Genomic DNA, 24395 nt, shown 5'->3' with positions numbered 1-24395 from the left:
AAAAGAGAAAGAAAAGTCTGATAGATTGGTTTTTATTAGCCAATATTCTTCTTTAAGTTTAAAGGTACAGAAAATTTTACTTAAACATTGGCATGTGTTGCAGACTTGTGAATCGGATGTTTTAGAGTTTTCCAAACCTTTTATGCCGGCCTATAAAAGAGGTAGAAATTTTAAGGATTCACTGGTCAGAGCAGATATTGGCCCACTTAGAAAGAGGGGGGTTCAAAGCTATATAGGCAAGAAAAATTGGGGGAATTTCCCATGCCTTGGTTGCTCCAACTGCAACAACATGATTAAAGGCCCCACCTTTAGCCATCCTAGGACTGGACATATGTTTTCTATTAAGGATTACTTCACATGCAACACAGAATATGTGGTTTATATGATTAAGTGTCCTTGTGGATTGGGGTACGTCGGAGAGACCACCCGTAGTGTCCGTGAACGTATGGTTCAACATAAAAGCAGCATTAGGACTAAAAAATTGGATGCCCCTGTAGCTTGTCATTTTTTGTCTGCTGGACATAATCTTAATCAGTTAAGATTTCAAGTGATAGAGCATGTTCCAGTGCCTAGAAGGGGTGGGGATAGAGCTAAAATCCTCAAGAGTAGAGAAATGTTCTGGATTAATAATTTGGGGACATTACACCCTAATGGGATGAATAGGGATTTTGACCTATCTGTATGCCTTTTTTTTATATGCCCCATTCATAGTTATCCAATACACTACTAAGATTTTCAGTATCAACATCAACCCACAAATAGATACAAGCTTGCAGCACGCTCATTATCAGACATGACACAATAATATCATCAAAACAAATATATATACAGCAAGGTGAAAGAGCCTTATAAAAGGTCTGTTTGTTTTGCTATGTTTTTCCTATTATGCCAACAACTAGTTAGACTGCAATAATTCCACAGACAAAAGTACAAAATTGTACACAAAAGGACCTTTGTATTGATTTATTTATAATGTCTTTTTGCAAATCTTTTGTATAGGGTTTTTTTCTCCTTGATGCTTGTGTTATAATTGGTAACAGCTGATAGCCAAGATTGGGCTCTCACAATTGAAAATGTAGTCCCATTGGACAAACACCTAATGACAACTTCCTGTTTTTAAAGATACAATGTGTATATAATGCCGGAAAATGTAACCACTTTTATTCGCTTTTATCTGAGGAAACGACCCAGTTGGGGTTGAGAAACGCGTCATATTAAAGCTTTTTATTACAAGAAGTTGTCTAAGCCTTGTGGTATTCCAATACCATACAACAACACACCAAATTCCATATTCCAGTTGAAATCACCAGTACTAAGAAAAAGGTTGCCCAGGAGGTACCAGCAAAGACTCCAAGGAACGCTATCCATCCAGTGTACTAGCCACTGTTAAGTGCTAGCAAGCTATCACGCACTGGTCACAGCACAGTGCCTCTTGTTCTGGTAAGCACACCATTTGTCTATATATGTTTGCTCACAATACCAGACAATATTACGCTATTGTGGCGCCCTCTCTCTTTTCCTTCCTATTCTAAAGTATTGCTCACGTAACTGCTGTCTAATCAGTTGTTTGTTTGCAAACTGCATAATACCTCTGTCATGTTTTACACGTAATCATAATGGGTGCATACATTTATGATGTAGAATCCAACATGATGTTTGCTCAGTGTACTGGCGCACAGTCTTAGGCCACCACCATCATTAGATTTGTGGTATAATGACCATATATAATCATAGCTCAGTCTCTATATTAGAATACAACTAGAAAATACAGGATATTTGTAGGCAGTATTAATAAACAAAAAAAAAATCTTGAAAAAAACAGCTTCTAAAGGGGCAAGTATTTAGCGTGACCTCCTCTTACACTTGAACAATAGCAGCAACCTGACTCTTGTAAACCTAAATGGAATGGAATCTTATTTAAAAGGACTATTTAGTCCAAAACAAACTTTAATTATTCAGATATGGTGTGTAATTTTAAACCAATTTCAAATTTACATCTATAACCAATTTTGCTTTGTTATCTTGGTATTCTTAGTTGAAAGCTAAACCTAGGAGGTTCATATGCTAATTTCTAGCCCTTGAAGGCTGCCTCTCATCTCAGGGCATTTTTACAGTTTTTCACCACTAGAGGGTGTTAGTTCATGTGCATACCATATAGATAGCACTGTGCTCACGCACGTGGAGCTCTTAGGAGCCAGCACTGATTGGCTAAAATGCAAGTCTGTCAAAAGAACTGAAATAAGGGGCAGTTTGCAGAGGCTTAGATACAAGATAATCACAGAGGTAAAACGTGTATTAATATAACTGTGTTGGTTATGCAAAACTAGGGAATATGTAATAAAGGGATTATCTATCTTTTAAAACAATAAATATTCTGGTGTAGACTGTCCCTTTAATGCCATTTCTAACACCTGCATTTGTCCTACTATTTCATGTCAAAATAACTTCTGTGACAAAGGTCTATTACACCAGATTTGTGCAAGACATTCTTGAGCATTACATACACATGTGGTCTGATTTTAATTCATTGGAAGCTTGTTCATAAGACACACTATCAATCACATCATTCCATTCAAAATGCCAAAGATCACAGAATTTTACAGACATAAAATCATACTTTTGCATCAGCAAGGCAACTATCAACTATCAAAGGGAAATCAGCAAACAAACTAGATACTCAAGATTTGGTATTCAAGCTGTTAGAAATTTGATAAATCAAGAGAGGTCAAGGACAAAAAAGCACTGGAAGGCCAAGAAAACATTCAAAATCTGATGAAGAGTTTTTCAGAGTTTCTTCTTTGAGAGACTGGAAGAAGTCCAGCAAGGACCTGGCTCAGCATCTGGCAAGAAGCTTGATCAGGAACGGTCTTTGTGGCAGGGTAGCACCCACTTTTTCAGAAGGGGACCAGATTGGAATGAAGATCAGTGGAAACGAGTATTATAAAGTGATTAATCTAAGTTTGACATTTTTGGGTCCTATGGTCAATTTGTGAGAAGAAGCGTTTGAGAGAGATAGAAGAATGAGTGTTTGTAACCTTCAGTGCAGACTTCAGTAAAACATGGTCATGGTTTGGGGCTGCATTTCCGCCAGTGGTGTTGGCAATATTGTCCGAATTGATGGAATCATGAATGCAGAAAAGTACAGACAGGTTTTAATTCATCATTCCTTCTTGAAAGCACCTGCTTGGGAATGATTTAATTTTTCAGCATGATAATGAAACAAACACACTGCTAATGCAGTGAAATCATATTTGGAGAGAAAAACAGCTGATAAAACACTGACGGTCATAGACTGGCCTCCACAGAGACCAGTCCTGAATATTATAGAGGCAGTATGGGATCACCTGGACAGAGAAAAAAATAAAAGACAACCTAAATCTGAAGAAGAACTCTGGGAAATGCTGAAAGAAGTATGCTATAATATACAAGAACATTTCTTCAGAAAACTTCAGGACAATCTCCCCAAAAAAAGTTCAAGATATGCTTAGTCACAATAAATACTAACTTTAGCCTGAAGAAGACATTTTAATCTGAAAATTGTGTATTTTTATATTTTGTGTAAATATTTCCTATATTTTCTGTTCGTATCTTAATATAGATACCAAAAATAACAAATCTAATGGAGGCCTAAGACTTTTGCACAGTTCTGTGTATATATATATGCCAGATTACAAGTTGAGAGCAAAATATCGTTTTTGTTAAACCGATATTTGCACTCAACTTAGTAAAACTAGTGCACGCAAATGTGCTCTGGTATTACAAGTTAGGTGCAATGTGAACATGACCTTGCGTTTGCATTGTATGGAAGCATTATGCTCATGGGAGTGTGCTTCCATAGGCTCCAATGGGTAGCCTATCCAGAGGAAGCCAATTCATTGTGCTTTCCTAAAATCTCAGACTGCACTCCAATGTATGATACTGGAGACAATGGAAAATATTGTCCAAAATGACGAATAGAATACACTTCCAGAAAAAAAACTGGAGGGGGAATAAACCACTAGGACAAGGACTGTTTTATAGAGGAATCCCAAAAGGAATATTAAGAAACAGATTGTAATCCCTGCACTAAGAAAATAGCAAGCATACACCAGAAATGTCCATTCATAGAATAAATGGTAGAAGAAAGAACAATCTGTTGAACTTGGATCTGCATGGATCTGCAAGAGAATATCGCAAAGTACAGTCTACAAAACTATCAGAAATAAAACACGTACCTAAGGAGAAAGATATTTCTGAAAAGTGATTCTCCCACCTGCCAGCAAATAATAACAGTATACTGTTGTTAAAAATACAGTTAAAGATAAAACATGGAAACTGAACCAAACTTTTCCATTAATGGAACCAAAGAATACTCTTAGGACTTATAACAAACAAAGGAGTTTCCAGACCCTTTGCAAAAAAAGTCTGGGCATTATAGTGAGTTACAAAGGAAGAAAGTCAACCAGAAGGTGTTTGCCAAGAAGGACACATTTAGTAACTGGTGATGAACCCTTATTAACTTGGGCAAAATGGATCAAACAGAATCGGTCTAGGGATTGTTGACATACTGCGACTAGGACTTTTTTGAAAAAGGAATAACCTACTCCATACTAGAAAAGAATCTGGCTTGGAAGATTAAGTTATTTGTAAAAGGAAGAAGGATTCTTACTGTAGATTGCTTGGCCTTATGCCAAAAAACACCAGACTCAGGCAGCTCTGGAAAAATCTATAGTTTGTGAAAAAGATTAAATTTAGGTTACTAGACTGAAAAGGAATGAAAATGACTAGTAAAATCAGAAATTTTCCCTGAGGAAGGAAGTTACTACATCCTCCAGACACAGAAAATAATGGTATACAACTAAGGATAAATACATCCTTACTCAGAAAACAGAGATAAGTCTGCTCACCATGAAATAAGCCACATAGTTCTTTTGGGTGTACTGTGAAATTCATATCTTCGCAATACTATTGATAATGCCTAAAAATACATAGTCAAATAAGGAACTCTCTGACTTTAGATAATTTAGAGAATTTTAAAAACATCTCCAACAGCAGAACTTCTGAAGTAAATCAGACAGAATTTCATATCAAAGTAAAAATACTGCAATTGCCACAGTAATGTCAACACTGTTAAAACTAGGAAACCTCTTGTAGAAAAACAAGGCCTTTCTAAGGAAAAAATCCAAAATTATTTTCCATTGGGTCCCTGTAAATTAACCATCTTGAAAAAAAGATTTGCCAAAGCTTTACAAAATAAGCTTTTCCTGTAGCATCCACATTCTAGGAAATATATTTTGAAATGGCTTCAGGAATAGGAAATACACAGAGAATACATATAAATATAGAATTATTAAAAATCAAACTAAATTGCATGAAAGATCTTACTTAAAGCCTCTCTTAGCATAGATTAGAAACAACTGTTGGTAATTCTGTGGTTTAAAGTCCTCCTTTAAGGTACTTAAATCAACTGTTCCATGTCTGAAGTGACAGTAAAATCATACTACATCTCACCTATAGAAGACAATTCTGAGTCTAAAGTTTAAAGACTTCTTTAACTGAACTGAATTAATTCAGAATCAGTAACCAGATAACTCAATTGTAGGAAGATTATCAGATGAAATCCGTCCGCTGACTCGGAGGAGGCTTAGCTGTCCTGCCTGCAGGAATTTTATAGTGCAATAACTCTTGAATCCTGGAGACAAATCTGTAAAACCCTCATGTACCCTGAAAAACAAGGTAATACAGAAACTTTAAAAAAAAATAGCATTATAGAATGCATAACAAGATTCAAACAGAATTGCAAAGCTGAACTGGTAATAATAATCCATTTTTACTGTTTAGGTTTGAACAAATATGACAGTAAACAAATGATTGTATATTAAAATATATAAATATACATATACACAAAATACATATGAACTGTGAGACATACAGTAGCCAGATTGCAAGGCATATACTTGTTAAAAATTTGTGTAAGACTTCACAAATACAACAGTAAATAAATGACAGGAAATTTAAATACTGAGACTTTAAGAGTTAAGCCCAAGTATAGGAAGAGGATAGATGTGAGCCATTAGTAAGACCTCCTTTGAAATACTATATTAAAATAGTAAGTCTATAGATTTGAAATATATACATTAATCAAGAAATGTTACTTTCACAATATTGCATTAAGAATTTGTTTTCTATAACTGCATTGTGTCAGATAGAAACTGATCATTTTCAATAAACAGAAAGCTGGACAAGATTGATTAGCCAATAAAGATTGAAAAAGGGATTTAAAACAAACACGTTCATGATAGACATCCTTGACAAAGCCTATATGGCGAAATGTGCGTTGTATGTGTATGGACTGAACGTCACCAGGAGGGTGGAACCAACCATAAAACTGCACAAACTAGTTTACAGACGTTGCATAACAGCGGTTTTTAACTGTGTAGCAGTTTCTGTAAGAGGGTATTGTTCACCTGAGTGACCTGTCCTTTGTTTTAATAAGTATATATTTTAAACTTCAAGCAATTCCTGGTTTTGCCTGTGAGTCTTACAATGAACGGCAACATTTGGGCTTAAATTCTTGGGAGCTAGGTAATAAGCTCAGAAGAATGTGAGTATGAATACTTAATTTATCAGCTGTATAACTACAATTGCATACTTCACTATTTGCAGTTTTTTTATCTTTTTGGATGTCAAAATAGAAAAATATCACCAGAAGGTGGAATTATAAACAATTGGGACTATATCCTTTAGTGCACCAAATATACACATTTTTTTGCATAACAAAGTCTATAAAACCTGGCTAAAAATCCATGTAGCTTCCATGAGAGGGACCCGCTGAAGGAGGACAAATCACCTTGGGAATATCATTGGTACTCATTTTGCACATTATTTATATATACACACTTCCCGAGGTACCAGCTACTACTGAGCAATTGCACAAGTTAACGGTATACATATACTAGTCAGTGATTGGCTGATGTCTATCACATGATACAGGACATTGGCAAATGGAGAAAAAATAAATGTGTCTGAAAACAAAATCTACTGCTTATTTGAAACTCAGAGTATGCCTTATTGCACTGTCTTTTCATTAGGCAATTCAACTGTATTTAGTGGTCCTTTAATTAAGTTATCAACAAGGGCAGCTATGGCAGGTGTTCGCTGTGCTGTTGAAGTTAAATGGTAATCATATTAAATCAATAATTTAAGGGTCTGGAAACCATGCTCTGGGTATTATGGGGTTATACTTGTTCTCAGTGGGTTGACCCTGGACTTGACTCGTTGTTTTGGGTGACTTACCCAACAGGATTGGGGGGGGGGGATATTATACCTTTTTTATGGTGTTGATGAAAATATAAATTGGATTGTATCCTCATCTTTCTTGTTAAACTTTATTTCTTGTGTTATCATTAAAAAAGTATTTAATGATCTAGGCTAAATTATAAGTTAACCTCTAGTCATAATTGTTATTCATTAAATGGATTGTGATTACTCTCCCATAAATATTTTCTAATTGTATTGTGTCTTCGTTATATTTTAATAAAGTCATGGCAAAATAATGTAATAAATTTTATCCATTCAGTACAATTATGCCAATAAGGCCTCATAATCTAGTTTTCCAAGGGCGCGATCAATTTCATTGACAGCATATGTGCATTATAATGTAAATGTAATGCCTTAATGATTGACTCTCTGCTCAGCAAAGAAAATGTGTTTTAGTATTAAGTCTAACTTCCCCCCACCAGCTACACATTAGCAGCCACAATGTGATGGTCTCTGCTCATGTGTATTAGTGTAATACAGAAAGAAGCAACAAAGGGAAGATAAAAATATGAATGTATATATTTGGATGATAGGCAACTCAGTCTCCTGAATCCTTAATATCAATGATGTTTTGATGTTCAGGGTCAAAAGAATAATGTATTAATGGTAATGTATTGACTTCAGCCAAGCAAAATGCCCTTGAGGAAGCTGATCTCAGGAGTCAGAGAGAATAAGGGAACATCAAATAAATGAGGAAATCACTGGGAGGTGATTGTTAATTCTCTCTCAAGTTTCAGTGACTGCTGATGCAAATATGGAAACACATTTGATGTACAGCAAGGATAAAGTTAACCTTGTATTTTTGCTGTTCATCAGTCCTGCATTTTTGTATGACAGTAACAATGTCATCATATACTATTATCACTTAACCTGGAAACATATCTGACTCTAATGCTTAAAGTAAGCTTTTAAAACAATGGTAGAAAATAAAAGAGATATTATCACCATCAAAAACACAAACATGATCAAAATAATAGAAAATAAAGGGATATTATTGACATGAAACACACAAGTATAATTAAAATTGTATTACTATTATCTTGTATTAGGTTACAAAATATTTCAAAGCTTTTCAAACAAGTACACTAATTATGGGACTTAGGGGCCTATTTAACAAAGGTCTGTCGGACCTGATTCGACAGTGCGGATCAGGTCTGACAGACCTTGCTGAATGCGAAGAGCAATACGCTCTTTTCGTATTCAGCATTGCACCAGCAGGGGGGTGTCAATCAACCTGATCATACTCGATCGGGTTGAATTACGGCAATGTCTTTCCAACTGCTCAGAGCAGGCGGACAGGTTATAGAGCAGCGGTCTTTGGACACGGGGCTTCAAGCTCCATACGGAGCTTGATAGATATGCCCAAAAGTGCCCTCTTTGTTTAATGTAATGACTGAAATGTGGTGGCTTTAAATGGTTAAATGATTTCTGAGCTATGTTTTAGTGGGCTGGGTAAGAAGTGGCCTAAGCAATTTGTGAGATGGTTTTGATTGGGGAGAGAAAGGGAGAGTTTTCCTCTTCAATTTATTTCCTATGAACCTTGTAAATCACCTTCTTTTATTTTGCTCTTTGTTGTTTATTCTTTTTTTGTGCAGGTGTTGCAGTGTTTGAACTTTTATAAAGCTGAGTAATTTATTTAAATGTAAAAAAAAAATATTAAGAAATATTTGTTGATCGTTAGGAAGTTCCATCACAAGCCAGAGTTACATTAAGGTTTTCTAAGTCCATCATTATTGGGATTAGGACAACCTAATTTTAGGTTTGCATGAGGATGGTGGAAATGACTGTGGCTGGTAAGATGATAGACCTCTAGAGTAGAGTCCCAGAAATAAGAGTGTTGTCTCTTGTTGTAGAGAGTGGCAGAAAAACTCCCTCATCAGATTGGATGGGCCAGATGATAACAGGGGGAGGACCTGTGCCTATCTCCCCAAGATTTTTTAGCTTCAATCTTTTTTAGGTGATTCTTTGTTAGGAGACTTTGTGCCTGCTTTGTTGTTTGTGGTTAATAAAATAATTTATTTCAAAATGATTGTTGTTTTTGGTTTTTAGGTGAGGGCTTAAAAATAAAAGTGGCTAACCCCTTAATACTTTTATATAGTTAAAAGTTCTTGAGAAACCAAGTAATCCTAAACATTGTGTTGTAAACATGTATTTAGGCATGTGCATTTGTTTTGTTATGAATGAAAATTAATTATGAATTAAAAACAAATAAATACTGACACAATTTCTGAGTATTCATTTTTTTTCTTTCAATTACCTTAGGGATTAAAATACTTACCTATAGCATGCTGGAGAGCCTACACTAACCCAGATACTTCTTTATAGAACCCCGGCTGTGCAATTAGGAAGTTTAGTGTGCACTTAATCTCCTATTAGTGTGGCCCGGGGCTTTGTGAAGAAGAGTCAGGATTAAAGGGACAGTCTAGTCCAAAATAAACTTTCATGCAATTTTAAACAATTTTCCAATTTAATTTTATCACCAATTTTGCTTTGTTCTCTTGGTATTCTTAGTTGAAAGCTAAACCCAGGAGGTTCATATACTAATTTCTTAGACCTTGAAGGCCGCCTCTTATCTGAATGCATTTTGACAGTTTTTCACCACCAGAGGGTATTAGTTTATGTGTGTTATATAGATAGCACTGTGCTCACACACGTGGAGTTATCTAGAAGTCAGCACTGATTGGCTAAAATGCAAGTCTGTCAAAAGAACAGAAATAAGGGGGCAGTTTGCAGAGGCTTAGATACAAGGTAATCAAAGAGGTAAAAAGTGTATTAATATAACTGTGTTGGTTATGCAAAACTAGGGAATGGGTAATAAAGGGATTATCTATCTTTTAAAACCATAGAAATTCTGGTGTAGACTGTCCCTTTAAAGCAGCTCTCCAGCATGCTATAGGCAAGTATATATAATGCTACAGGTGAACTTTTTCACCTGTAGCTAAGGAACATTTGCATTTGTTTGATAAAAATGAATTTAAATGTTTAATGAATATTCAGTATTTGTTTTGTTTATAACTAAATAGCACAGCCACCTAATATTGGGAAAACAAATTTTTATGAATATTCGGCCCAAAATACTGGGCCGAAAAGAATTGTTCACCCGTGCACGTCTAATATTTATAAACCAAAGTTCATGGGTATGTAAGAAAGAGTGCCTGTGTTTGATGGATATTAAGTCTGAGTGTGAGATAAAGGTTACACACGCGTTTGTAAAATAAAAGTATCTGACTTATAGGGGATAGAGCCTATGGGGCATATGTATCAAGCTCCGTATGTCCTGTGTTTCTGGCGAGCCTGCAGGCTCACCAGAAACAGCAGTTATGAAGCAGCGGTCACAAAGACCACTGCTCCATAACCTGTCCGCCTGCTCTGAGCAGGCGGACACACATCGCCGGAAATCAAGCTGATCGAGTACAATCGGGTTGATTGACACTCCCTGCTGGCGGCCTATTGGCCGCGAGTCTGCAAGGGGCGGCGTTGTGAGCTGCTGGTGCAATGCTGAATACGGCGAGCGTATTGCTCGCCGTATTCAGCGAAGTCTGGCGGACCTGATCCGCACTGTCAGATCAGGTCCACCAGACTTTAATAAATAGGGGCCTATATGCGTAAAATGGTACTTGTTTTCTTATATAAGCCATATATATAGGCATGATGTAATGTGTTTGGAAAAGATGCTGTTTCAGTGCAATGTTTTCTTTAAAGGGACACTAAACCCCCGCAAATATTTCATGATTCAGGTAGAGAATACAATTTTAAATAACTTTCCAAATTACTTCTATTATCTAATTTGCTTATGGCTAGATTTAGAGTTTTGTCGGTAAGGACCCGACAATAATAATAATAATTACAAATTTACCTGTAAAATAAATTGTAACCTAAGTTACAATTAAACCTAACACTACACTATCAATAAATAAATTAAATACAATTCCTACAAATAACTACAATGAAATAAACTAACTAAAGTACAAAAAATTAAAAAGAACTAAGTTACAAAAAATAAAAAAATATTTACAAACATCAGAAAAATATTACAACAATTTTAAACTAATTACACCTACTCTAAGCCCCCTAATAAAATAACAAAGCCCCCCAAAATAAAAAAATGCCCTACCCTATTCTAAATTACAAAGCTCTTTTACCTTACCAGCCCTGAACAGGGCCCTTTGCGGGGCATGCCCCAAGAAGTTCAGCTCTTTTGCCTGTAAAAAAAAACATACAATACCCCCCCCCCAATCCAATCAGCCAATCGGATTGAACTTGATTCTGATTGGCTGATTCCATCAGCCAATCAGAATATTCCTACCTTAATTCCGATTGGCTGATAGAATCCTATCAGCCAATCGGAATTCGAGGGATGCCATCTTGGATGACGTCATTTAAAGGAACCGTCATTCGTTGTTCAGTCATCGGCCAGGATGGATGTTCCGCGTCGGAGGTCTTCAGGATCCTGCCGCTCCGCTCCGGATGGATGACGATAGAAGATGCCTCTTGGATGAAGACTTCAATCGGATGGAAGACCTCTTCTGCCCCGCTTGGATGAAGACTTCTACCGGATAGAGGACCTCTTCAGCTCCCGCTTGGATGAAGACTTCAGCCGGATCATTGACCTCTTCAGCCCCCCGCTTGGGGTTGGATCAGGACATCGGAGGAGCTCTTCAGGACGGATCGGTGAACCTGGTATGGTGAAGATAAGGTAGGAAGATCTTCAGGGGCTTAGTGTTAGGTTTATTTAAGGGGGGTTTGGGTTAGATTAGGGGTATGTGGGTGGTGGGTTGTAATGTTGGGGGGGTATTGTATGTTTTTTTTTACAGGCAAAAGAGCTGAACTTCTTGGGGCATGCCCCACAAAGGGCCCTGTTCAGGGCTGGTAAGGTAAAAGAGCTTTGAACTTTAGTAATTTAGAATAGGGTAGGGCATTTTTTTATTTTGGGGGGCTTTGTTATTTTATTAGGGGGCTTAGAGTAGGTGTAATTAGTTTAAAATTGTTGTAATATTTTTCTGATGTTTGTAAATATTTTTTTATTTTTTGTAACTTAGTTCTTTTTTATTTTTTGTACTTTAGTTAGTTTATTTCATTGTAGTTATTTGTAGGTATTGTATTTAATTAATTTATTGATAGTGTAGTGTTAGGTTTCATTGTAGGTATTTGTAGGTATTTTATTTAATTAATTTATTGATAGTGTAGTGTTAGGTTTAATTGTAACTTAGGTTAGGATTTATTTTGCAGGTAATTTTGTAATTATTTTAACTATTTTAGCTATTTAATAGTTATTAACTATTTAATAGCTATTGTACCTGGTTAAAATAAATACAAAGTTACCTGTAAAATAAATATAAATCCTAAAATAGCTATAATATAATTATAATTTATATTGTAGCTATATTAGGATTTATTTTACAGGTAAGTATTTAGCTTTAAATAAGAATAATTTATTTTATAAGAGTTAATTAATTTCGTTAGATTTAAATTATATTTAACTTAGGGGGGTGTTAGTGTTAGGGTTAGACTTAGCTTTAGGGGTTAATGCATTTATTAGAATAGCGGTGAGCTCCGGTCGGCAGATTAGGGGTTAATGTTTGAAGTTAGGTGTCGGCGATGTTAGGGAGGGCAGATTAGGGGTTAATACTATTTATCATAGGGTTAGTGAGGCGGAATAGGGGTTAATAACTTTATTATAATAGCGGTGCGGTCCGGTCGGCAGATTAGGGGTTAATAAGTGTAGGCAGGTGGAGGCGACGTTGAGGGCGGCAGATTAGGGGTTAATAAATATAATATAGGGGTCGGCGGTGTTAGGGGCAGCAGATTAGGGGTACATAGCTATAATGTCGGTGGCGGCGCTTTGCGGTCGGCAGATTAGGGGTTAATTATTGTAGGTAGCTGGCGGCGACGTTGTGGGGGGCAGGTTAGGGGTTAATAAATATAATATAGGGGTCGGCGGTGTTAGGGGCAGCAGATTAGGGGTACATAAGTATAACGTAGGTGGCGGTCGGCAGATTAGGGGTTAAAAAAATGTAATCGAGTGGCGGCGATGTGGGGGGACCTCGGTTTAGGGGTACATAGGTAGTTTATGGGTGTTAGTGTACTTTAGAGTACAGTAGTTAAGAGCTTTATAAACCGGCGTTAGCCCAGAAAGCTCTTAACTACTGACTTTTTTCTGCGGCTGGAGTTTTGTCGTTAGATTTCTAACGCTCACTTCAGCCACGACTCTAAATACCGGAGTTAGAAAAATCCCATTGAAAAGATAGGATACGCAATTTACGTAAGGGGATCTGCGGTATGGAAAAGTCGCGGCTGAAAAGTGAGCGTTAGACCCTTTTTTGAGTGACTCCAAATACCGGAGGTAGCCTAAAACCAGCGTTAGGAGCCTCTAACGCTGGTTTTCACGGCTACCGCCAAACTCCAAATCTAGGCCTTATTTCTTTAGATATCTTTGGTGAAGAAATAGCAATGCACATGTGTGAGCCAATCACACAAGGCATCTATGTGCATCTACCAATTTGCAGCTACTGAGCATAATAGACATGCTTTTCAGCAAAGAATATCAAGAGAAATAAGCAAATTAGATAATAGAAGTAAATTAAAAAGTTGTTTATAATTGCATGAGCTTTCTAAATCATGTAAGGAAAAAAATTGGATTTCATGCCCCTTTAAGGAGGATAGAGTGAGTGTGTGTTTGGGCCTGCAAGTAGAAATGTGTATTTAAGGCTTCCTCCCCGTGGGAAAGAGTATCTGTATTTGAGTTTGTGTAAATGATATAGGGCGTATGTACAGTAGAGGTTGCATGTTTGGAGCAGAGCTGCTCCTTAACTCGTCTGCTGCCTTTGAGGCTCCGGACATCAATCCGCCCAATCGAATATGATCGGGTTGATTGACACCCTCTGCTAGTGGCCATTTGGCCGCAAATCTGCACGGGGCGGCATTGCACAAGCAGTTAACCAGAACTGCTTGTGCAATGTTAAATGCCAAGAGTGTTTGCTGTCGGCATTCAGCGATGTCTGTCTAACCTGATCCGCTGAACGACACTTGGTAAATCAGACTCAGAGAGAGTGTTTGCATTTGTGTATGTTAAGGAGAGCAACACACACATACATAGGGAATAAATGGAATAACAAATATAGGATATAGATTTTATATAGCAAACGTTTAGCATATACATAAATTAATAATTTAAATCATGCATGATAGGCTGACAAGGTGCCTTGTTATGGTGAGTTCATGTATGAGTTTCACTGAGCATTGCTTCCCCTGTCTTTTCCAAAGTTTTGTCAGTGGGTATTTCTGCGTTCCAACTTCTGTAGTTTTGTGAGGTAACAAATACACAGAAAATGACTAACAACGCAGAAACTCAATCATTAGAAGCAACATGTGATGGAAACCGCTTGCAACACGGGTTATGTCAATGTAGGGGTAAAATATTTGCACAACCTGTTTTATTTCAATAAAGTTGTCTTTCTAGATAGAACCCTCACAGGCACGAAAAGGTGATCTGGATTTTTCATCTAATGGCGATTGTAATGATTCTATTGCTTCTGTAAAGTATCTCATTTATTGCTTGACTCTCACTATTTTAAAGCTGATGAAATAGTTTCTTCAACTGTTTCCAGGTTCTCTAGTGCATATGTTACATTAGATCATTTTTACAGGCAGTTTTTTATTTTTTAAAGTTCATTTGTTTAGTAATGTTTTGAAGACGTTTTTGTGATCCCACTATAGAACTTGTTCTATGGGGTGAAAAGTTAGTGGTTATGATATAGGTACAGCAAGTATCATTATATAGAGCTGATTATATAGAGCTGAACTCCCAAATGCTGCTGTGACTACAGGCAAGTTGAAATCTTTATAAATTCTGCAATTTTCGGGTTGGTATCTTGCCGCATGTTTTTTTCAGAGAGATACAAGTTTCAGAAATGAGTTTTATTAAAGCTAGGTCATTATCTAGTGCATATTTTATATGGAACACAGGGACCCTAAGATTTTCGTTGGATATTGTAACAGGAGAAAACTGTAAATTACTAAAATATTTTCTTTCTATTAACAAACTAATGTATAACACAATAGAAATTTTTTTTATAAAATATAAAATAAATAATATAAATATAATGCTGGAAGGGTATTTCTTTTGTCAGTTAGAATTCTCTTTACTGTTCACAAGTGATAGTGAATACTGTTATTTAAATAGTCATATTTAAAAATATTTGTATGATTCATGTTGCAAATGTAGAAATATGGTCAATAAAATGTTGTTTTTATGTATTTACTGTATTTTATTTATAACAGTTAAAAAAAGTAGAAATTATATAGTGAATATGTAGGCAATGTATTATGGTTGATAACTTTATTGTAACAGTTAACATTTTTGGTTAAAACATTAGCATGTTATGTTATTATTAAAATACGCTATATTTTCCATAATGTTCATGAAATGTTTATGCACACTTATTCTACCTAATATATCATATTCATTTCCATAGTAACAGACGCATTCTTAACCTTTGTTGAGATGTATTTTTCTGTAACAGTGGGAGTTCCATGCTCTTAACTGATACTATAATTAGATCATTGCTTACAATCAGGCTTTTTTGTGATTGAGTATTCTGGGATACAAATGATTGTTTTGGATAGTGGAAAAGCCCCATTTATAACCATTTTAAAGTCAGATATGGCTGCCAAATGCATTCAGCGTTTGCAGGCTGCTTGGCATCTGAGCTGTAAAAAGAAACTAGGGCCAATGGTCACTGGCAGTGGCAACTTATTTTAACCACTGCATAAAGAATAAATGTGATAACTGCACGTGTCCCCACCTATAATCACTCCCATGCCCACCCAGCATTAAGTGGTTATCATGTATTCCAATGCATCACCCTATGCTAGAGCCTGTCACAGCATGATATTTAGTCCTATTAATAATTCATAGCTGTGTCTGCTTTTTTACTGTGTTATATTTCTGCTTTTTTACTGTGTTATATTTCAGCAGGTAAAACACTTTTATTTCTGTTTGTGAGCTGGGTAACTCAGTAAAATGCATTGAAAATTCTGAGTTAAGTGGCAGGGATTGTACCATCCTGCTGCTTCATCGTGGATTTTTTGGAAGAAACATCAGTCAAACCTCTTTAAATAGTAAGATCAAGCTTGCTTGGGCACCTTAAATTCACTGTCATGAAGCGTTTGCTGTTCCCACCTGTCCCGATCCAAAGGTAGAAACATTTTATCTGCAAGCTAAGAGGAGGATGGTAAACCTTTGTGAAATGTTGCTTGAACAGAAGGATCTATTCGCATTACCCAACATGCAGGTGTTGTTATTTGTATAGAGCTGTCAATATTCTTAGTGATTCACAGTGGTAGCTATGCAACAGTAAAACAAGAGAAAAACTAAACTATATATTATATTACTAAATATTGGTTAGCAGCTCATGTCCCAGAAAGGCTATTCAAAAGTCATGATATATATATAAATATATATTGTACACTGTGTGCAGAATTATTAAGCAAATGAGTATTTTGACCACATCATCCTCTTTATGCATGTTGTCTTACTCCAAGCTGTATAGGCTTGAAAGCCTACTACCAATTAAGCATATTAGGTGATGTGCATCTCTGTAATGAGAAGGGGTGTGGTCTAATGACATCAACACCCTATATCAGGTGTGCATAATTATTAGGCAACTTCCTTTCCTTTGGCAAAATGGGTCAAAAGAAGGACTTGACAGGCTCAGAAAAGTCAAAAATAGTGAGATATCTTGCAGAGGGATGCAGCACTCTTAAAATTGCAAAGCTTCTGAAGCGTGATCATCGAACAATCAAGCGTTTCATTCAAAATAGTCAACAGGGTCGCAAGAAGCGTGTGGAAAAACCAAGGCGCAAAATAACTGCCCATGAACTGAGAAAAGTCAAGCGTGCAGCTGCCAAGATGCCACTTGCCACCAGTTTGGCCATATTTCAGAGCTGCAACATCACTGGAGTGCCCAAAAGCACAAGGTGTGCAATACTCAGAGACATGGCCAAGGTAAGAAAGGCTGAAAGACGACTACCACTGAACAAGACACACAAGCTGAAACGTCAAGACTGGGCCAAGAAATATCTCAAAACTGATTTTTCTAAGGTTTTATGGACTGATGAAATGAGAGTGAGTCTTGATTGGCCAGATGGATGGGCCCGTGGCTGTATTGGTAAAGGGCAGAGAGCTCCAGTCTGACTCAGATGCCAGCAAGGTGGAGGTGGAGTACTGGTTTGGGCTGGTATCATCAAAGATGAGCTTGTGGGGCCTTTTCGGGTTGAGGATTGAGTCAAGCTCAACTCCCAGTCCTACTGCCAGTTTCTGGAAGACACCTTCTTCAAGCAGTGGTACAGGAAGAAGTCTGCATCCTTCAAGAAAAACATGATTTTCATGCAGGACAATGCTCCATCACACGTGTCCAAGTACTCCACAGCGTGGCTGGCAAGAAAGGGTATAAAAGAAAATCTAATGACATGGCCTCCTTGTTCACCTGATCTGAACGCCATTGAGAACCTGTGGTCCATCATCAAATGTGAGATTTACAAGGAGGGAAAACAGTACACCTCTCTGAACAGTGTCTGGGAGGCTGTGGTTGCTGCTGCACGCAATGTTGATGGTGAACAGATCAAAACACTGACAGAATCCATGGATGGCAGGCTTTTGAGTGTCCTTGCAAAGAAAGGTGGCTATATTGGTCCCTGATTTGTTTTTGTTTTGTTTTTGAATGTCAGAAATGTATATTTGTGAATGTTGAGATGTTATATTGGTTTCACTGGTAAAAAAATAATAATTGAAATGGGTATATATTTGTTTTTTGTTAAGTTGCCTAATAATTATGCACAGTAATAGTCACCTGCACACACAGATATCCCCCTAAAATAGCTATAACTAAAAACAAACTAAAAACTACTTCCAAAACTATTCAGCTTTGATATTAACCTTTTAAAGCCGTTATGCCGTTCCATTCCGTCATAATTAGACTGGGCTTTAAAGCCGTTATGACGGAATGGAACGGCATAACTAACGGCTGTCCTGAAGCCTTCTGTGCTTCAGGGATTTAATCGCGGTCTGGAGGGTGTTCCTAGGATTGTAGGGACGCCCCCCAGATGCGATCCAATAATTGAAATCTCGCGATCGTATGCACGATTGCGTAGTTTCAATTTGTCTACATCGGAACAGTTGTTCCGATGTAGGCACTTTAACCCTGTCACGAAAGGGTTAATGAGTTTTTTGGGTTCATTGAGAACATGGTTGTTGTTCAATAATAAAATTAATCCTCAAAAATACAACTTGGCTAATAATTCTGCACTCCCTGTATATCTATGTGTGTGTGTATATATATATATATATATATATATATATATATATATATATATATATATATATATATATATAAATATATAAATATATATATATATATACATACATTTTTTTTGTTTTTCATGTTATAAAGAATTTGTTCTGTCTATAATTAGTGCTGAAAAAAATGCCCACTGAAAACAAATACCTCCAATTACTTAAAATCCAATTTAGGTTTAGATTATGGGGCATATTTATCAAGCTCTGAATGGAGCTTGATGCCCCGTGTTTCTGGCGAGCCTGCAGGTCACAAAGACCGCTGCTCCATAACCTGTCCGCCTGCTCTGAGCAGGCGGACAGACATCGCCGGAAATCAACCCAATCGAGTACAATCGGGTTTATTGACACCCCCCTGCTGGCAGCCTATTGGCCATGAGTCTGCAGGGGGCGGCGTTGCACCAGCAGCTCTTTTGAGCTGCTGATGCAATGCTGAATACGGCGAGCGTATTGCTCGCCATATTCAGCGAGGTCTGTCGGACCTGATCCGCACTGTCGGATCAGGTCCGACAGACCTTGATAACTTGGGGCCAATGAGTGAAGGGCTAATTAGTGCTCCCGCTCAAGCATAAACTTCTCTAGACTGAGGCTTTTTGCACGTCGGGTAGTGAGTATATTACGAGTTGAAAGTAAAAAGTTTGCATGTAAGTGAAACCTGATGCGCAGTAACCAAATATCGCGACCAAGTTAACTTCTTCCCTTCGTAGAAGTCAATAGAGAACGCAAAAGAAAAAAACCTAACACTATCGCTCATGCCTCAATGTTTTTCACATACAGAACAATTAACTTTTTTATTATAAATACATATTTATATATATATCTATATATATATTTCTATAAATACCTATACCTATATATCTATACCTATAGATATATATGTATAGATGTCTATTTTGCATTAACATTATCATATATATATATATATAGAAATATATATTTAATAATAAAAGTACATTATTTTCTACATGAAAAATAGGAATGGAAATTATGTGTTTGTGATTTAGGTCAAACGCGGTCGGGTTAGTGCATATGAAGAATTGCTAACATCAATGCATATTGTTTAAATATTAAATATAAAATATTAAAAAGTATTAATAAAAATTATTAAATATTATTATACATACTGTAGAATATTCTAAAAAATCTATAGAATATATCTATGTTTTTTCAGTATGTATAATAATTTGTAATAATTATTAATATTTTGTATTAATTAATCAACGTGCATTGAAGTTACTAATTCTTCATATGCGACCACCATAAACCCTAAAACGCGAACCCCGATGTACATTACGCATACTTTACATTCCTATTTTCTTCACCTAGAAAATAAGGTACTTTTTATTATTAAATATATTTTCTATTTATATCTGATAATGTTCATGTAAAAAATATATGTATACCTATATATTACGTTAAAAAAAGTACATTAAATATATTGTTAAATATGTACAGTAAATATATAGTAAAACACATAAATACTTAAATACATATCCATATCTTTGAGTCTTTATAATTTTTACTGTTTTTTTTTAAATAATGTTTGTCAGACAGTGTTCAAATCAGTGTAAATGTACTTTTAAGTGTATTTATGTTCTGTTTAATGCAACTTTTTTTCTTCCCCTACCCGTAAATTGCGATTGCGCTTGAGCAAACACATTTACTTTCAACTTGTGTGGCACACAATATCGCTTGCACACAACAGTTATCTCGCCACTCGTAATCTAGCCCTTAGTTTGTTTACTAAGATTTATAGAGCTCACTTACCATTTATTAATTGGGCTTCATAGAATAAGAATATTGGAAAGAAACTTATCACTGGTCTCACTGGTGAGTTCTTTAAATTCTTATTGAACTGAAGCAGTTATTTGAGGGCAACTTTTGGACATATGTTGTTGCTAGCTGAGAATAAATGAGCTACTGTGATAATCAAGCAATCACTGTGAAACATGTAGCTGTCGGGGATCTGAAGTCTGCAGAATATGTTCAGACTGTATGTGCATGGGAGTTCACAGAATATCATTTTATATCACATTACAGTGTTCAGATGCAATGGTGTAAAATTATACATGCAGAAGAGAGAGGACTGAGGCAGAGCGGGTAAATGAAGAAAAAGCAGAAAGATGTGAAGGTGCAGGAAGAAACAGATGGAAGGAAACAAGGAAGAGAAAGAAAGGAGTAAAGAGACCAAAGAGGGAGTGTGAAGGGAAAGAAACGGGAGATAGGGGCTGGGTAGAAGAGAGGAGAGAAAGAAAAAGGAAGCAGAAGGAAACATATCAGGTAGACAATTGAAGTTAATAAATCCCATTCATGAAACTAATCTCTGGTGGAAACATTTGCTGTGATATCACAGCTTGAAAATACAAACAGGTAGATTACAAGTTATGCGCGATAGAGGGTATTTAACGAACGCAACAAAAGTTGCGTTATTTCACCCTCCATAGCGCTGCCATTATGAGTTTTGAAAAAGCCATCTTGTGCGTGCAATATGGTTGCGTTGAGCTCCATACCGCACAAAATACAAGCGCTGCTTTGACATGCTCGTGCACACTTTCCCCATAGACATCAATGGGGGGAGTGTGTTACAAAAAAACCTAACACCTGCGATCACGGAATGAAAAGCTCCGTAACGCAGCCCCAGTGATGTCTATGGGAAAAAAAAAGTTACGTTTAAACCTAACACTCTAACATAAACCCCAAGTCTAAACACCCCTAATCTGCCGCCCCGACAACGCCGACACCTAAATAAAGTTATTAACCCCTAATCTGCCGCTCCCGACATTGCCGCCACTCTAAAAAATTAATTAACCCCTATTCCGCCACTCCCTGACACCGCCGCCACTATAATAAACCTATTAACCCCTAGACCGCAAGCCCCCCACATCACAATAAACTAATTTAAACTAGTAACTCCTAAACCCAATGCCCCCCTAACTTTATATTAAAATTTAAATTTCCCTATCTTAAATTAAATTAAAACTTACCTGTCAAATGAAAAAAACTAAGTTTAAACTAACAATTAAACTAATATAACTGTTAAACTAAAATTAAACTACCAATTAAAGAAAACTGAAATACACATTAAAAAAATCCTTACACTACTATAAAAACAACAAAGTATCTAATAACAAAAAATAAAAAATACAAAATTACAAAAATGAACAAACACTAAATTACGAAAGATTACGCTAGATTACGAGGTAACTTCGTATTTATTTTAACTAGGTAGTTAGTAAATAGTTAATAACGATTTACTAACTATTCTACCTAGTTAAAATAAATACAAACTTGCCTGTAAAATAAAAATAAACTCTAAGCTATATACAATGTAACTATTAGTTATATTGTAGCTAGTTTAGGGTTTATTTTACAGGTAAGTATTTAGTTTTAAATAGGAATTATTTAGTTAATTATAGTAATTTTTATTTAGATTTATTTTAATTACATTAAAGTTAAGGGGTGTTAGGGCTAGACTTTAGGGGTTAGGTTTAGGGGTTAATAACTTTAGTATAGTGGTGGCGACATTGGGGGCGGCATATTAGGAGTTAATAAGTGTAATGTAGGTGTTGGGGGTGGCAGATTAGGAGTTAATAAGTGTAATGTAGGTGGCGGCGATGTCTGGGGCGTTAGATTAGGGGTTAATAAGTGTAATGTAGGTGGCGACGATGTCGGGGGTGGCAGATTAGGGGTGTTAAGACTTGGGGTTTATGTTAGGGTGTTAGGTGTAAACATAACTTTTTATTTCCACATAGGAATCAATGGGGCTGCGTTATGGAGCTTTACGCTCCTTTATTGCAGGTGTTAGGCTTTTTTTCAGCCGGCTCTCCCCATTGATGTCTTTGGGGAAATCGTGCACAAGCACGTAAAACCAGCTCACAGCAGCGCTGGTATTGGAGTGCGGTATGGAGCTCAATTTTGCTCAACGCTCACTTATTGCCTGCTAACGCCGGGTATTTGTAAACCTGTAATAGCATCGCTAGAGGGAGGTGAGCGGTGACAATAACTTGTAAGTTAGCACTGCACCGCTCATAACGCAAAACTCGTAATCTAGCAGTAAATTAACAAAAATAAAAACGGATTACACCTAATCTAATAGTCGTATAAAAATAAAAAAGCCCACCCAAAATAAAAAAAAAATCCTAGCCTACAATAAACTACCAATAGCCCTTAAAAGGGCCTTTTGTGGGGCATCGCCCTAAAGAAATCAGCTCTTTTACTTGTAAAAAAAACACAAAGACTCCCCAACAGTAAAACCCACCACCCAACCAACCCCCCCCCCCAAAATTATAAACCTAACTCTAACAAAATCCTAAACTACCAATTGCCCTGAAAAGGGCATTTGTAAGGGCAAATACACATTTTTTTGTAATTTAGTATTTTTTTTGCAATTAGATACTTTGTAATTTTTATAGTTGTTTTAGGATTTATTTAATGTTTATTTTAGTTTTCTTTAATTGGCAGTTTATTTTTAGTTTAATAGTTATATTAGTTTAATTGTTAGTTTAAACTTCGATTTTTTTAATTTGACAGGAAAGTCTTAATTTAATTTAAGATAGAGAAATAGTAATTTTAATATAAAGTTAGGGGGCGTTAGGTTTAGGGGTTACTAGTTTATTGCGATGTGGGGTTTTCGGTTTAGGGGTTAATTGTTTAATTTAGTATATTTCGTTGTGGGGGCTTGCGGTTTAAGGGTTAATAGATTTATTATAGTGGCGGCAGTGGCGGGGAGTGGCGGAATAGGAGTTAATAGCTTAAGTATAGTGGGGGCGATGTGGGCGGATTGCAGATTAGGGGTTAATAATATTTAAAAAGTTACTACTAGAAAATAGATTTAACAATGGCACTATTCTAGGCAAACCCCATTTTGTTTCGGTTTAAATATGGTGAGGACTGAATCTGTTCTGGTTCTAGTTCCTCACTTTCTATATTCTCTATTAGAATAGGTGGGTTGGTGTTTGTGCATAAATAGATATGTACTTGGAATCTCTGCGGAACTAAGATTGTTCCACTGGACAGTATGCACTTGTAGCACTCTGATGCTCAGACTCAGAAGGCATGACTTCACAAGGATGAGTTAAAATATAACTTTTATTGTTTTGTTAAAAATTGGATTAAACAAAAACACTCAAATAGTTTAAAATCAGCAATGTTGGAAAGAACCTGAGTGGTAATTAATGTGATAATGTTATATCAGTACTCAATGAAGTCTATTTCATGGTATCACCTTAGAGTATGTGGTATATTCTAATACCTAGTGATTGTTAGGTTCACTATGGTTGTCAGGACATAGTATCTGGCTTGACATTATGCGTTACATTGGCTGGAACTTTGATTATTCCTACCAGAGTCCTATGGATTGTGTGTCAGTAGTGATCCACAGTAATTTTATGATACTCTGAATAGAATACTGTGGTTCTAGTGGTGAAGGACCATGCACTGTATTAGATGAATAGTTTATCTATTGTGATGGTATTATTTATCCTTAAATAGGAAAAAATAATATTCTCATCTCTTATATAATAATAGATACATTCTCAAATAATTAATATGGTACAAAGTGATACTATAGTGATGGGCATCATTAGCAGTATTTCACTGCCAATAGTACAATACTAACCCAGATTATGCAAGCAATATAACAGTATCACATTAATTACCACTCAGGTTCTATCCAACATTGTTGATTTTAAACTATTTGAGTGTTTTTGTTTAACCCAGTTTTTAACAAAACAATAAAAGCTAT

This window comes from Bombina bombina, chromosome 1 (genome assembly GCF_027579735.1).
Source record: "Bombina bombina isolate aBomBom1 chromosome 1, aBomBom1.pri, whole genome shotgun sequence".
NCBI classification, from domain to species: Eukaryota; Metazoa; Chordata; class Amphibia; order Anura; family Bombinatoridae; genus Bombina; species Bombina bombina.
This window is presented reverse-complemented; position numbering follows the sequence as displayed.